This window comes from Balaenoptera borealis, assembly GCF_965194805.1.
Source record: "Balaenoptera borealis genome assembly, chromosome: 9".
Classification (NCBI taxonomy): domain Eukaryota; kingdom Metazoa; phylum Chordata; class Mammalia; order Artiodactyla; family Balaenopteridae; genus Balaenoptera; species Balaenoptera borealis.
The window spans coordinates 8,858,735-8,875,474 of NC_138873.1; the positions used below are offsets into that span (position 1 = coordinate 8,858,735).

Below are 16,740 nucleotides of genomic sequence, written 5' to 3' on the forward strand. Positions count from 1 at the left end.
AAATCAGGAAGTATGAGTCTTCCAGCTTTCTTCTTCTTTTTCAAGAAACAAACAGAACAACCCAATTCAAATATGGGCAAAGACTTGAATATACATTTCTCCAAAGAAGACATAGAAATGGCCCAATAAGCAGATGAAAAGATATTAAACATCACTAATCATTAGGGAAATGTAAATCAAAACCACAATGATATAGCCACTACAGAAAACAGTATGGAGATTCCTCAGTTTATTTCTTTAAAAATAGAACTACTATATGATCCAGCAATCCCACTTCTGGGTACATATCCAAAGGAGATGAAATTACTATTTCAAGGAGACATCTGCAGTCCCATGTTCATTGCAGCATTATTCACAATAGCCAAGACATGGAAACAGTCTAAGTAACCATCAACAGATGAATGAATAAAGAAAATGTGGCGCATATATACACACACACACACACACACACACACACACAGAATGAAATATTATTCAGCCATAAAAAAGGAAATCCTGATATTTGCAACAACATGGAAAGATCTTGATAGCACTAAGCTAAGTGAAATAAGTCAGAGAAAGACAAATATCACATGGTCAATTATATGTGGAATGTAAAACCACTGAACTTGTAGAAACGGAGGAGAATGGTGGTTGCCAAGAGCTGAGGGCTTGGGGAAATGGGGAGATGCTGGTCAAAGGCTACCAACTTTCACTTATAAGATGAGTAAGTTCTGGGGATCTAATGTATAGTGACCATGGTGATTATAGTTAACAATACTACATGTACACTTGAAAGGTGCTTTGAGTAGAGCATTAATGTTCTCACCATGATAACAACAAAATGGTACTTATGTGAAGTGAAGGATGTGTTAACAAACTTTATGGTGGTAAACATTTGAGATATATATATATATATATATATATAGTGAAATCATCAAGAAAAAAAAAGAATCCATACACAGAACTGAATGTCAGGCTTGTAGATACCCAATAAAGGCAGACTGAATGACTAAAACAACCACAATTAGATATCACCTCATACCCATTACAATGGCTCTTAAACAACAACAACAACAAAAAAGAGAAAACAAGTGTTAGCATAGATATGGAGAAATTGGAACCCTTGTGAATTCCTAGTAGGAACATAAAATGGGGCAGCCATTAGGGAAAAACAAAATGGCAGTTCCTCAAAAAATTAAACATAGAATTACCATTTGATCCAGCAATTCCAATTCTGGGTAAAAACACAAAAGAAGTGAAAGCAGGGACTTGAACAGATATTTCAATGTTCACAGAAGCATTATTCATAATAGCCAAAAGGTAGAAGCAACCCAAGTGTCCATTGATACATGAATGGATAAACAAAATGTGGGATATACATACAATGAAATATCATTCACTCCTGCAAAGGAATAAAATTCTGATATATGCTACAACATGGATAAAACTTGAAGACATGCTAAGTGAAATAAGGACAAATATATTATGATTCCACTTATATGAGCTACTTAGAGTAATCAAAATCATAGAGACCGAAAGTAGAAGGGTGGTTGTCAGAGGCTGCAAGAGGGTGGTGGAAGGGACGGAGGAGTTGTTTAGTGGGTACAGAGTTGCAGTTTTGCAAGATGAAAACGTTCTAGAGACAGATGGTGGTAGTGGTTAAAGAACAATGAAAAGTTACAAATGCTACTGAACTGTACACTTAGAAACAGTTAAAATCGTAAATTTTACATTACGCATATTTTACAACAATAAAAAAATGAATCTGGAGTTCTTCAATTTAAAATGATTTGTGGGATAGCCTCATCCACCAGAGGGAAGACAGCAGAAGCAAGAAGAACTACAATCCTGCAGCCTGTGGAACAAAAACCACATTCACAGAAAGACAGACAAGATGAAAAGGCAGAGGGCTATGTACCAGATGAAGGAACAAGATAAAACCCCAGAAAAACAACTAAATGAAGTGGAGATAGGCAACCTTCCAGAAGAAGAATTCAGAATAATGATAGAGAAGATGATCCAGGACCTCAGAAGAAGAATGGAGGCAAAGATCTAGAAGATGCAGGAAATGTTTTACAAAGACCTAGGAGAATTAAAGAGCAAACAAACAGAGGTGAACAATACAATAACTGAAATGAAAAATACACTAGAAGGAATCAATAGCAGAATGACTGAGGCAGAATGGATAAGTGACCTGGAAGACAGAATGGTGAAATTCACTGCTGCAGAACAGAATAAAGAAAAAAGAATGAAAAGAAATGAAGACAGCCTAAGAGACCTCTGTGACAACATTAAATGCAAGAACATTCTCATTATAGGGGTCCCAGCAGGAGAAAAAAGAGAGAAAGGACCAGAGAAAATATTTGAAGAGATTATAGTCAAAAACTTCCCTAACATGGGAAAGGAAATAGCCACCCAAGTCCAGGAAGCGCAGAGAGTCCCATACAGGATAAACCCAAGGAGAAACACGCCGAGACACATAGTAATCAAATTGGCAAAAATTAAAGACAAAGAAAAATTATTGAAAGCAGCAAGAGGAAAACGACAAATAACATATAAGGGAACTCCCATAAGGTTAACAGCTGATTTCTCAGCAGAAATTCTACAAGCCAGAAGGTAGTGGCATGATATACTTAAAGTGATGAAAGGGAAGAATCTACAACCAAGATTACTCTACCCGGCAAGGATCTCATTCAGATTCGATGGAGAATTCAAAAGCTTTACAGACAAGCAAAAGCTAAGAGAAGTCAGCACCACCAAACCAGCTCTACAACAAATGCTAAAGGAACTTCTCTAAGTGGGAAACACAAGAGAAGAAAAGGACCTACAAAAATAAACCCAAAACAATTAAGAAAATGGTCACAGGAACATACATATCGATAATTACCTTAAACGTGAATGGATTAAATTTTCCAACCAAAAGACACAGGCTTGCTGAATTGATACAAAAACAAGACCCATATATATGCTGTCTACAAGAGACCCAATTCAGACCTAGGGAAAGCTGGAGTAGCAATACTCATATCAGATAAGATAGACTTTAAAATAAAGAATGTTATAAGAGACAAGGAAGGACACTATATAATGATCAAGGGATCAATCCAAGAAGAAGATATCACAATTATAAATATATATGTACCCAACATCGGAGCACCTCAATACATAAGGCAACTGCTAACAGCTATAAAAGATGAAATCAACAGTAACACAATAATAGTGGGGGCCTTTAACACCTCACTTACACCAATGGACAGATCATCCAAAATGAAAATAAATAAGGAAACACAAGCTTTAAATGACACAATAGACCAGATAGATTTAATAGATATTTATAGGACATTCTATCCAAAAACAGCAGATTACACTTTCTTCTCAAGTGCGCACGGAACATTCTCCAGGATAGATCACATCTTGGGGCACAAATCAAGCCTCAGTAAATTTAAGAAAATTTAAATCATATCAAGCATCTTTTCTGACCACAACGCTATGAGATTAGAAATGAATTACAGGGAAAAAAACGTAAAAAACACAAACACATGGAGGCTAAACAATACGTTACTAAATAACCAAGAGATCACTGAAGAAATCAAAGAGGAAATCAAAAAATACCTACAGACAAATGACAATGAAAACACAACGATCCAAAACCTATGGGATGCAGCAAAAGCAGTTCTAAGAGGGAAGTTTATAGGTATACAAGCCTACCTCAAGAAACAAGAAAAATCTCAAATAAACAATCTAATCTTACACCTAAAGGAACTAGAGAAAGAAGAACAAACAAAACCCAAAGTTAGCAGAAGGAAAGAAATCATAAAGATCAGAGCAGAAATAACTGAAATAGAAACAAAGAAAAGAATAGCAAAGATCAATAAAACTAAAAGCTGGTTCTTTGAGAAGATAAACAAAATTGATAAACCATTAGCCAGACTCATCAAGAAAAAGAGGGAGGGGACTCAAATCAATAAGATGAAAAATAAAAAAGAAGTTACAGACACCGCAGAAATACAAAGCATCCTAAGAGACTAGTACAAGCAACTCTATGCCAATAAAATGGACAACTTGGAAGAAATGGACAAATGCTTAGAAAGGTATAACCTTCCAAGACTGAACCAGGAAGAAATAGAAAATATGAACAGACCAAACACAAGTAATGAAATTGAAACTGTGATTAAAAATCTTCCAACAAACAAAAGTCCAGGACCAGATGGCTTCACAGGTGAATTCTATCAAACATTTAGAGAAGAGCTAACACCCATCCTTCTCAAATTCTTCCAAACAATTGCAGAGGAAGGAACACTCCCAAACTCATTCTATGAGGCCACCATCACCCTGATACCAAAACCAGACAAGGATACTACAAAAAAAGAAAATTACAGACTAATATCACTGATGAATATAGATGCAAAAACCCTCAACAAAATACTAGCAAACAGAATCCAACAACACATTGAAAGGATCATACACCATGATCAAGTGGGATTTATCCCAGGGATGCAAGGATTCTTCAATATATGCAAATCAATCAATGTGATACATCATATTAACAAATTGAAGAATAAAAACCATATGATCATCTCACCAGATGCAGAAAAAGCTTTTGACAAAATTCAACACCCATTTATGATAAAAACTCTCCAGAAAGTGGGCATAGAGGGAACCTACCTCAACATAATAAAGGCCATATATGACAAACCCACAGCAAATATCATTCTCAGTGGTGAAAAACTGAAAGCATTTCCTCTAAGATCAGGAACAAGACAAGGATGTCCACTCTCACCACTATTATTCAGCATAGTTTTGGAAGTTCTAGCCACAGCAATCAGAGAAGAAAAAGAAATAAAAGGAATACAAATTGGAAAAGAAGAAGTAAAACTGTCACTCTCTGCAGATGACATGATACTATACATAGAGAATCCTAAAGATGCCACCAGAAAACTACTAGAGCTAATCAATGAATCTGGTAAAGTTGCAGGATACAAAATTAATGCACAGAAATCTCCTGCATTCCTATACACTAATGATGAAAAATCTGAACAAGAAATTAAGGAAACACACCCATTTACCACTGCAACAAAAAGAATAAAATACCTAGGAATAAACCTACCTAGGGAGACAAAAGACCTGTATGCAGAAAACTATAAGACACTGATGAAAGAAATTAAAGATGATACCAACAGATGGAGAAATATACCATGTTCTGGGATTGGAAGAATCAACATTGTGAAAATGACTATACTACCCAAAGCAATCTACAGATTCAATGCAATCCCTATCAAATTACCAATGGCATTTTTTACGGACCTAGAATAAAAAATGTTAAAATTTGTATGGAGACACAAAAGACCCCGAATAGCCAAAGCAGTCTTGAGGCAAAAAAATGGAGCTGGAGGAATCAGACTCCCTGACTTCAGACTATACTACAAAGCTACAGTAATCAAGACAATATGGTACTGGCACAAAAACAGAAACATAGATCAATGGAACAAGATAGAAAGCCCAGAGATAAACCCACTCACCTATGGTCAACTAATCTATGACAAAGGAGGCAAGGATATACAATGGAGAAAAGACAGTCTCTTCAATAAGTGGTGCTGGGAAAACTGGACAGCTACATGTAAAGGAATGAAATTAGAACACTCCCTAACACCATACACAAAAATAAACGCAAAATGGATTCGAGACCTAAATGTAACACCGGACACTATAAAACTCGTAGAGGAAAACATAGGAAGAACATTCTTTGACATAAATCACAGCAAGATCTTTTTTGATCCACCTCCTAGAGTAATGGAAAGAAAAACAAAAATAAGCAAATGGGGCCTAATGAAACTTCAAAGCTTTTGCACAGCAATGGAAACCATAAACAAGACAAAAAGACAACCCTCAGAAAGGGAGAAAATATTTGCAAATGAATCAATGGACAAAGGATTAATCTCCAAAATCTATAAACAGCTCATGCAGCTCAATATTAAGAAAACAAATAACCCAATCCAAAAATGGGCAGAAGACCTAAATAGACGTTTCTCCAAAGAAGACATACAGATGGCCAAGAAGCACATGAAAAGCTGCTCAACATCACTAATTATTAGAGAAATGCAAATCAAAACTACAATGAGATATCATCTCACACCGGTCAGAATGGCCATCATCAAAAAATCTAGAAACAATAAATGCTGGAGAGGGTGTGGAGGAAAGGGAACACTCTTGCACTGTTGGTGGGAATGTAAATTGATACAGCCACTATGGAGAACAGTATGGAGGTTCCTTAAAAAACTAGAAATAGAACTACCATATGACCCAGCAATCCCACTACTGGGCATATACCCTGAGAAAACCATAGGTCAAAAAGAGTCATGTACCAAAATGTTCATTGCAGCTCTATTTACAATAGCCAGGACATGGAAGCAACCTAAATGTCCATCGACAGATGAATGGATAAAGAAGATGTGGCACATATATACAATGGAATATTACTCAGCCATAAAAAGAAATGAAATGCAGGTATTTGTAATGAGGTGGATGGAGTTAGAGTCTGTCATACGGAGTGAAGTAAGTCAGAAAGAGAAAAACAAATACAGTATGCTAACACATATATACAGAATCTAAGGGAAAAAAAAAAAAAAGGCCATGAAGAACCTAGTGGCAAGACGGGAATAAAGACACAGACCTACTAGAGAATGGACTTGAGGATATGGGGAGGGGGTGGGGTGAGATGTGACAGGGTAAGAGAGTGTCATGGACATATATATACTACCAAATGTAAAATAGATAGCTAGTGGGAAGCAGCCGCATAGCACAGGGAGATCAGCTCGGTGCTTTGTGACCACCTAGAGGGGTGGGATGGGGAGGGTGGGAGGGAGGGAGATGCAAGAGGGAAGAGAAATGGGAACATATTGTATATGTATAACTGATTCACTTTGTTATAAAGCAGAAGCTAACACACCATTGTAAGGCAATTATACTTCAATAAAGATGTTTAAAAAAAAAAAACTACAATGAGGTATCACCTCACACCAGTTAGAATGGGCATCATCAGAAAATCTACAAACAACAAATGCTGGAGAGGGTGTGGAGAAAAGGGAACCCTCTTGCACTGTTGGTGGGAATGTAAATTGATACAGCCACTATGGAGAACAGTATGGAGGTTCCTTAAAAAACTAAAAATAGAATTACCATATGATCCAGCAATCCCACTACTGGGCATATACCCAGAGAAAACCATAATTCAAAAAGACACATGCACCCCAATGTTCACTGCAGCACTATTTACAATAGCCAGGTCATGGAAGCAACCTAAATGCCCATCGACAGACGAACGGATAAAGAAGTTGTGGTACATATATACAATGGAATATTACTCAGCCATAAAAAGCAACGAAACTGGGTCATTTGTTGTGACGTGGATGGATCTAGAGACTGTCATGCAGAGTGAAGTAAGTCAGAAAGAGAAAAACAAATATCGTATATTAACGCATATATGTGGAACCTAGAAAAATGGTACAGATGAACCGTTTTGCAGGGCAGAAATTGAGACACAGATGTAGAGAACAAACGTATGGACACCAAGGGGGTAAAGTCACAGGGGGGGTGGTGGTGGTGGTGTGATGAATTGGGCGATTGGGAATGACATGTATACACTGATGTGTATAAAATTGATGACTAATAAGAACCTGCTGTATAAAAAAATAAATTTAAAAATAAAAAAAACTTGTCTATCAGCTTCAGAATAAAGACTAAATACCTTAAAAAAATAAAATAAAATAAAATGATTTCTTGTTTAAGTATATGTGCGTCTGGTCTTTTAAAAAATGTATTCATATAAATAGTTTACTGTCCGATTGTCAAGATACTCCCTGGAAACTACCTTAGTCAGTAGTTTAGTCTAAACATGTAAACATATGAATTCTGAATTCAGAAATCCTATTCAACTATTTCACCTTGGTTTCCCATTCTGTTCATTTAAATAGGAAAAGTGATGACGGAGACCGAGTTGGTCTTGACAATTCAGGACTAAAGATGTGGGCTGCCTAGACGGTCTCATTATCAAGGGGTAGTGGACAGAGCATGGACGATGGCGGGAGAGGCAGAGACAGAGAAATGGTCCTGGTAGGAGCACTGGGGCTCAGAAGGCAGCAGGGAAGCCCTAGTCTCCTGGCGAATATTTGCGATACAAAAAATATACATCTGGGGTGAATTGATAGTTTCAAAGAAACTTGGACAGTCTAAACAATTCAATTTTTGAGTTGCTGCTATGGACAAAGTCAAAGGCATCATGAAACCAAAGATGGCCAAACTCAAGAACCTGCCTCCAGAAGATTATCACCTAGGAACACTGGTTGAAAACAAAGTTTGAAGGTCGAGGTCTTACTTCACTGCATTAACCATAATCTGACTTGATAGTTTCTGTTCCAACCAGTTTAAATGGACCAGTCTAAACATCTGTCAGGGAGGTGACAAGCAATCCAATCAGCTGGGAAAATCACTTCTTCTGAAAATCAGTTCACCACACTGTTTTCTGGGTACCTATTTTGTCTTTTCCTCCTAAAGAGAGTAGTGAGAAGAAAATATTCAACCGAGTAAGATACCACATTTTCTTTAAAATAAGACAAAAGCATATACAAACTTTTATACCTGGAGGGCTTCCCTTGTGGCTCAGTGGTTGAGAATCTGCCTGCCAATGCAGGGGACACGGGTTCGAGCCCTGGTCTGGGAAGATCCCACATGCCGCGGAGCGACTGGGCCCGTGAGCCACAACTACTAAGCCTGCGCGTCTGGAGCCTGTGCTCCGCAACAAGAGAGGCCGCGACAGTGAGAGGCCCGCACACCGCGATGAAGAGTGGCCCCCGCTTGCCGCAACTACAGAAAGCCCTCGCACAGAAACGAAGACCCAACCCAGCCATAAATAAATAAATTAATTTTTTAAAAAAATTTTATACCTGGAAATAAACATGATTTCATAAAGACACCCTCTCATGAAAGTAAGCATTAGGCACTGCATTTGTAACTTACAGAAAGCTTGCCTGAATCATTTTTGTAGAATCCTCTAAATTGCGGGGGACGGGCTTTTCTGAGCCAACAAGTAGAGAGGCAATAAAGGCAGGGCCTTGTGATAGAGTCACTACGTATATACTGGTATCCACTTCTTTTAATTCACAAACCTGAGTGTTTCAGGCACACACAGCCAGTCAGATGCTGTCATGATGGCCCTGCGATCAGATGGACTACATCCAAGAATAAAACTCTGAAAAGTCACACGAAGAACTGAATCACATTCACCACTGAGAAGGGGAGAGAAAAGTTACTCCCCTTCATAATTATTAGGCATAGTATCACTTGGTTAGTTATATAGTAGGTCCCCAAGACCATTAACAGAGGCTCTGTCTAAAGTGCAGCCTTCCTATACGATTTCCCCATTTATCGACAATAGAGTAAAAACCACAATATATTGTTTATATATCACATTTGACCATTTTTTAACTTGAAAATTACTAGTATTAAAAGTATTAGTGCCATGACCTTTCTGCTTTTAAGCTCAAATATCAAGTCATATAATGTCACGGTTGTAAAAATTTTTTTAAAAAAGAATAAAGTAAAACATGTACCTGTACAGCAGGGAGCCAGAAGAGGGCACTATCTTTATATGCTTAGCAGTTGCCAAAAGAGTAAGTAAAGACAGGTTTCAGTTTGCTTTCTAGTTATTAGCGATCTAGAAAAGTTCCATCACAATTGTTCATTAAATTTGCTACTTTACCAGCGCCTCTCAAACTTAAAGTGCATGAGAAGAATTACTTGGGGACTTGTTAAATATAGTCGGACCCTGTGTCCACGGGGTCTACATCTGTATTCAACCAACCTCGGTGGAAAACTTTCAAAAAACAAAAATTCCAGGAAGTTCCAAAAAGCAAAACTTGAATTTGTGGCACACTGGAGACTATTTACATAGTATTTACATTATATTTACAACTATTTACATAGTATTTACATTGTATTAGGTATTATAAGGAATCTAAAGATGATTTAAAGTATATGGGAGGATGCGGATAGGTTATATGAAAATACTACACCACTGCATATAAGGGACTTGAGCATCCTCAGATTTTGGTGCACAAGGGGTACTGGACCCAAACCCTGTGGATATCAAGGGATGTCTGTATATACTCTTGGGTCCCACCTGGTCCCACTGAATCAGGAACTTTGAATTTAATATGAAAGAGCCCTCAGCTGATCCTGGAGCAGGGGCCTCAGAAGCGGCAGTAAAACCCTCTGCAGGGAGATTCCAAATGCCTGAGAGTGGAGGGGGAGGTAACAGTACCAGAAGGGCAGGGAGCTGCCTAAAGACACCCTGGATGCCCTTGAAAATCTGTGCATTTTGATCATTCTGATATACCACAGATGAAAGGCAACTATGGCATATAAGAAATTAAGACAACAAAACTAAATATTAAATTACAAGATCTTAGGGGCTTCCCTGGTGGCGCAGTGGTTGAGAGTCTGCCTGCCAATGCGGGGGACATGGGTTCGAGCCCTGGTCTGGGAAGATCCCACATGCCGCGGAGCAGCTGGGCCCGTGAGCCACAATAACTGAGCCTGCGCGTCTGGAGCTTGTGCTCCGCAACAAGGGAGGCCGCGATAGTGAGAGGCCTGCGCACCGTGATGAAGAGTGGCCCCCACTTGCCGCAACTAGAGAAAGCCCTCGCACAGAAACGAAGACCCAACACAGTCAAAATAAATAAATTAATTAATTAATTTATAAAAAAAAAAAAATTACAAGATCTTAGAGGAAAAAAAAGCCAGTCTATAATCAGAAAAAAAAAAAATTTTAAGGAAAGAAAAATATTTAAATACTTTTCATATCATCTCCCTGCAAAAATGGAGAATTGGGGCTCATTTTTTGGTTTTAAATCTTTTTAATGGTTGGAAAATTAGCAAAACAAACTACCACAATGAATACCTATTCTTCTTCATTGGATTATTACTTACACCTTTATCGATTTTCGAGGGAAATTTGGGGAGCATTTATCTTAAATGGCACATATCCAATAGGACCATTAAAAGAGATAAGTAGAAGCACAAAAGAAGGAAATTGGGTGACAGAGGGCATACATGATTCCTGGAATAACTTCAACTGGACATTAAATGTAGCTGTAGGTTTCTGGATGCCAAAAAGGAAAAGAACTCTAAGTTTTCGTTCTTAGGTGCCTAGTCGGTGCCACCACTGGCAATGGGTACTACTACATATAGCAACACCTTTTACCTCCAAACAGCTCTATCCTTGCTTCATTCATTCACTTACTCCTTTGCTCATAGCTCATACCCTCAAAGAATTCAAAATCTGGGTGTGTCATCCATGTGGTCAACCCCGCCACCCCGCCAGGGCTCAGGGCTGGGGTACAAGGTGAGCAGTGCCCCGAAGCTGTGCAAATCAATGGCCCTGCGTTACAAACCAATGGGGAAGGGACTGATTATGGAACAAATTGTACTGAGAAAACTGATGCTTGAGAGAATAAAGTAAAATTAGATCCGGCCTCCTGATGCATTGTGAAGAGTTGAACGTAAATAAAACATAGAAATTAGAAGTAAATATGGATATCCAACCGATGGCAGGATAAGGAAGGAGTCTTTAAGCATAAAAGAAAGAAATTATACAGGAAAAGGTAGATGTGACTATCAACAAGGAAAAATAAAAATCTGTATGTCAGAAAACATAAAGATACATATTCAATTTACAAGACCAAAGAGGGCAAACACCCTTAATATGAAGAACATCTACAGAAGGTCCAAAAGGTGGAAAATATTCAACCCCATTAGTCATTACAAGAATTTAAAGTAAACAGCAAGCAACTATTTTGGATGACAAATGTGGTTTTACCAGATGACAAAGTTGCTGTTGTTTATTTTTAAGGATAATTCCTACTGGTGAGAAGAAGGTTACACCCTTCCTGGAGGCAATGTTCCAAACCTTTCATCTTGTCCTCTGCTTCTAGAAATATTCAGAGACATGACTAAGATTTATCTACCAGCGTGTTCACTGCACTTTTATTATTTTAATATTATGAGCTCCCAAAAATGTAACAACAAAACCTGAAATTCCCTAACTTTACAACAAAAGTTCCCCCACCAGGGATCAAACCCACGTCCCCTGCAGTGGAAGCGCGGAGTCTTCACTACTGGACCTCCAGCAATTTTTTAAATAATTGGTTAAATAAATTGGTTAAATAATGGTTAAATAAATGTTGTTTATTTAACAATTGGTTAAATAAATGCTGTCACATTCCAATGATGGAATGAGATGCAGTCACCAGAAATCATATAGTAAATGACATTTAAGGATATGAAAAAAATGTTCTTTGTAATTTATTAGGTGAAGAAATATCAGTATAAAAGTCTATATACAATTTGATCCCAATTATGTAAACACATTAGCTCAACTCATGAAATTGCCTCTATTCAATTTTTTTTTTTTTTACCTAAGAACATCAATTCCTTATGGCTTAGTCTAAATGTTTTAAATGTGTGTGAGAGTTATCCATATACATATATGGATACATATAGTCACCAAATAACAGAAATGACATGCACCAACTATAAACAGTTCTCAGGGTGAAGTCACCATATTTTTAACATGGTTATGCTTTTCTTCATTTTTCTTTTTTTTTTTAAATGAATATATCAGGTTTACATTCAGAACAAAATCACAAATATAACTTGAAATTATGTTCAAGAAGAAAGGATGTAATGGGGGCCAGAGTGTGGTGAGGGGGCTGCTCTCGGACCCGAACCTGCCAGGGTTGGGTGAATGAGCACACGCTTCCCCGAGGGGAGTCTGGCAAAACACGCCAAGCCTCTCAAGTGTTCACATGTCTGACCAGTCACTCTCCTTCTAAGAATCTGTCCAAAGGAAATGAACAGAGATGCCAAGATACCTGTACAGGCTGTTCACTGCAGAATTATCTATAATATGATAATTTGAATACAGTGATACACTCACAGACAAGAGGGAACAAGTTAATAAATGGTAGTACATCCATCTGATGTATGTTATGTAGTCATCAACGTATGTTGGAAGGTCTTAATAGCATCAGGACATGTTTATGCTAAGCTGAATTTTAAAAGCAAGACAAAAACCTATATATTCTCTGACCACAAACACACTTTAAAAATTGGTAAGTCTGGGGACTTCCCTGGTGGCGCAGTGGTTAAGAATCCGCCTGCCAATGCAGGGGACATGGGTTCGAGCCCTAATCCGGGAAGATCCCATGTGCCGCGGAGCAACTAAGCCCATGCACCACAACTACTGAGCCTGTGCTCTAGAGCCCACGAGCCACAACTACTGAGTCCTCGTGCCACACCTACTGAAGCCCGCGCACCTAGAGCCCGTGCTCCTCAACAAGAGAAGCCACCGCAATAAGAAGCCCGCGCACCGCAACGAAGAGTAGCCCCCGCTCACCGCAACTAGAGAAAGCCCGCGCACAGCAACGAAGACCCAACACAGCCAAAAATAAATAAATTTTTTTTAAAAATTGCTAAGTCTGTATGTGTACCCACATGCACAGGATCACCTAGAAAGAGGGCCAGGAGAGTGTGTGCATGTATGTATGTATGTATGTGTGTGTGTGTGTGGTGTGCGTGTGTGTAATTAACAGTGGGTTTTTTGTTTTTTGGGTTTTTTTGTCTGTGCACGTGACGTGTGGGATGTTAGTTCCCCCACCAGGGATCAAACCCACGTCCCCTGCAGTGGAAGCGCAGAGTCTTCACTACTGGACCTCCAGAGAGGTCCTTAACTAACAGTAGTTTTAACCAGTGGTGGGATTTTTATTGCCTTCCGTCTACTGTTCTGCATTTCCCAAATATTCTGCAATGAATAGGCATTACTTCTATAATCAGAAAATAACTTATTTTAAAAGAGAAAAGAAATCTCCCCCTTCACAGAGGGTGGAGTATGGGGAAGCAGGTGGAGTCATGGAGATGAGCTAGGGGCTGCAGCCCTGGAAGCGGGAAAGAAGGGCCAGAGGAAGATTCCAGAGACTGGGGTAGGAGAAATGGCAGTATTTGCTGACTGACTGGATATGGGGTGGGGAGGAAGAGAGAGGAGTCAAGAAGGATTCTGAGGTTCCAGGCCTGGGACAGGGAATACAGGATGTGGTAGCCAGCCTCCTGAAGGGCCCCAGTGAGTCCTCCCTCCTGATATCCACACCCTTGTGTAGTCCCTACCGCCCTGAATAGAGCTGACCTAAAGGATACAGCAGAAGTGACAGGGTGTGACCATAGGACGCAGCAGAAGTGACAGGGTGTGACTTCTGATGCTAGGCCATAAAGATATTGATGGAGACAGAAAATAGAAAGTAGGATAGTGGTTACAAGGGGCTTTGCAAGGGGAGACCGTGGAATGATAAATTCTGAAGATGGACAGTAGTGATGGTTGCAGAACAAGTGCATGTACTTAATGCCATTGAACTGTATAGTTAAAAACGGTTCAAATAGTAAATTTCATATCATGTATAAATTTCACCACAATAAAAACAATTTTTTAATATGAAGATGGATCGCAGAGCTCTGCCTTGGTCTGTCTTGGGTCACTTGCCGTGGGGGAAGCCAGTCGCCATGTCGTGAGGGCCCTCACACTGCCCCGTGGAGAGGTCTAGGCGTGGAGGAACCGAAGCCCCCTGCTAACAGCAGCACTAACTAGCCAGGTACGTGCGTGAGCCCCCAGGAGGCAGATCCCCCAACCCCAGGCAAGCCTTCAGCTGAGGACAGAAGCCATATAAAACGATAATGTTAATTGTTTTAACCCACTAAGTTTGGGAGGAATTTTTAACCCAGCAATAGGTAACTAATGCCTAGAAAGAGGCACAAATTTGAGCTGTCTTGTCCCCTTTCATGGCTTAAGCCACCATCTCATTTTCCTAGCTTCCACTTAGGATGCAGAAGGCTGGAAAGAGCCGTGTTCACACCATTACGACAAACACACTAGGTAATATGCAGAATCACACTTTTTCTCGAACACATCAGAGCATCGAGGTGGCAGCTGGCTGCCTGTTACGGCCCAGCAGGGGGTGGGAGAGCGCGTCAGGGAGAGGGGGAGGGGGCTGACCCTTCGTCTTCACCGGCACCCACTCGGCAGCGGCCCTGGCGGTGTGTGCCCCCTGTGGTCACCATGTCTGTGCCCCCTCGCTGGTCTCCTTTTGTCTTTCCAGTCCTCCAACAATACCTGTTGAACCTATTCCCTAAACTAAATTCTGTTTCTTCAGATCTGTGTGGTTTCTGTTTTCCTACCTGGCCCTCAACTGATAGAGCACACAAACTCAGTTCAATCTCTTTCGGGGACAGAGATAAGTGTGGTGGAGTTCCCGCCTGTCCAGATAAACCTGCAGCATCCGAGCCTGGACCACCCGTGCTGACTCATCTCCTCCCCACTTCCCCCCACCTGTGGTCTGGTGCACAGTCGTACTTGTGACCCCCAACACGGCACTTTTCTTCATCTCGCCACGCCTTCCGAGCCCAACTCTACTAAAATCGGACAATAGGAAAATGAGGCACCTCAGCATTTGAGGAAGCATTGAAGAGAAGGAAGGATTCGTTTTTTCTTTGGTTTGTTTTATACCTTGGGAATAGACAACAAAAATTGAAAAGGATGATTTATGCTTAGGCTGACTTTCATTCCTCTAATTTTTTTCCTCACTGATGTTTTCACTCTGGGGGAAAGTCACTGGATAAGAACGAGAAACCCGGGAAGTCAGTCTCATTTCTTTCCTCCTCCCCTTCCTATCACCAGGGTAACCTACTTCTTCCTCTCACTCAGAAGAGGAAGAGTGCTGGACACATGCACGTGCACACACATATTCTGGCCTGCAAATCAATTTCCCTATCTGAAGTAATGATACCGAAACTTACAACGTATTAAAAAAAATTCTGGGATGTCTTCAGTGAGTTGGTTTGAGAAATAACAGAAACTTCCCTCCCTACAGACTTTTTATGAACTAGGACTAGATGTGGAGAAAAAAAAAAAAAAAGGAGAATCTATCTACCGCCTGAAGAAGACCCTAGCCTCCCAACCAAAAAGTATTTTCAAGAAACAAAACAATAAAATGTATCGGAAGACTCCAGACTGCCACTGCTCGCTTAGGTGATGCAACAGATATAGGCTGATGGCCCCAAGGGAGCAAACACTGCTCGGAAGATGAAAAAAATCTCAGATATCTCAATGGTTTGTGCTCTGCTCCAAAAGGCCTCCATACATAAATATATAGCTATAGTTACGCAGTATATCTGGGATATTAAACTTTCATGGACTGGTAATATTTAGGGGAAAAAAGTGTTAACAAGGCTGTTTGGGAACGAGAGAGAGGACACTAGTGAAAAAAGGATTGAGAAACACAGGTCTAGATAAAAATCACACACGCTGCATTTTTTTTTTTTTTTTGGCTTGAGCACTCCCAACAGTATTATATATTCCTCCAGATTTCTAATAAACTTGGCAGAATCATCACTTTTTCTTGAGTGAGAAGAGTCAGGAATGTAATCCAGGGGAGAATTTACTGCCGACTAAATCTCGGTGCACAGTGCTTTTATGAAAGCTGATTGTCAACACCCAGACGAATGGCTTCCTTTACGTGCCAACACACACTTTGGTTGAGGCTAAATAGCTTATTTCTCCACCTCAAACTGTTACTATTCCCTCCCACCAGAAAAAAAAGTGTTTCCAGCCACCCACATCCCCGCTAGGTCACTCCAGGCTCCCCTGTGTTCAGTCTCCACGGT

The 16,740-nt window shown here is 39.8% G+C and overlaps 1 protein-coding gene across 3 annotated transcripts in view; it reads right to left on the reverse strand.

Moving 5' to 3' along the window:
* The window catches only part of SYTL3 (synaptotagmin like 3), a 97,116-nt gene that overhangs the window by 48,885 nt on the left and 31,491 nt on the right, over window positions 1–16,740 (reverse strand). The window lies entirely within an intron of this gene.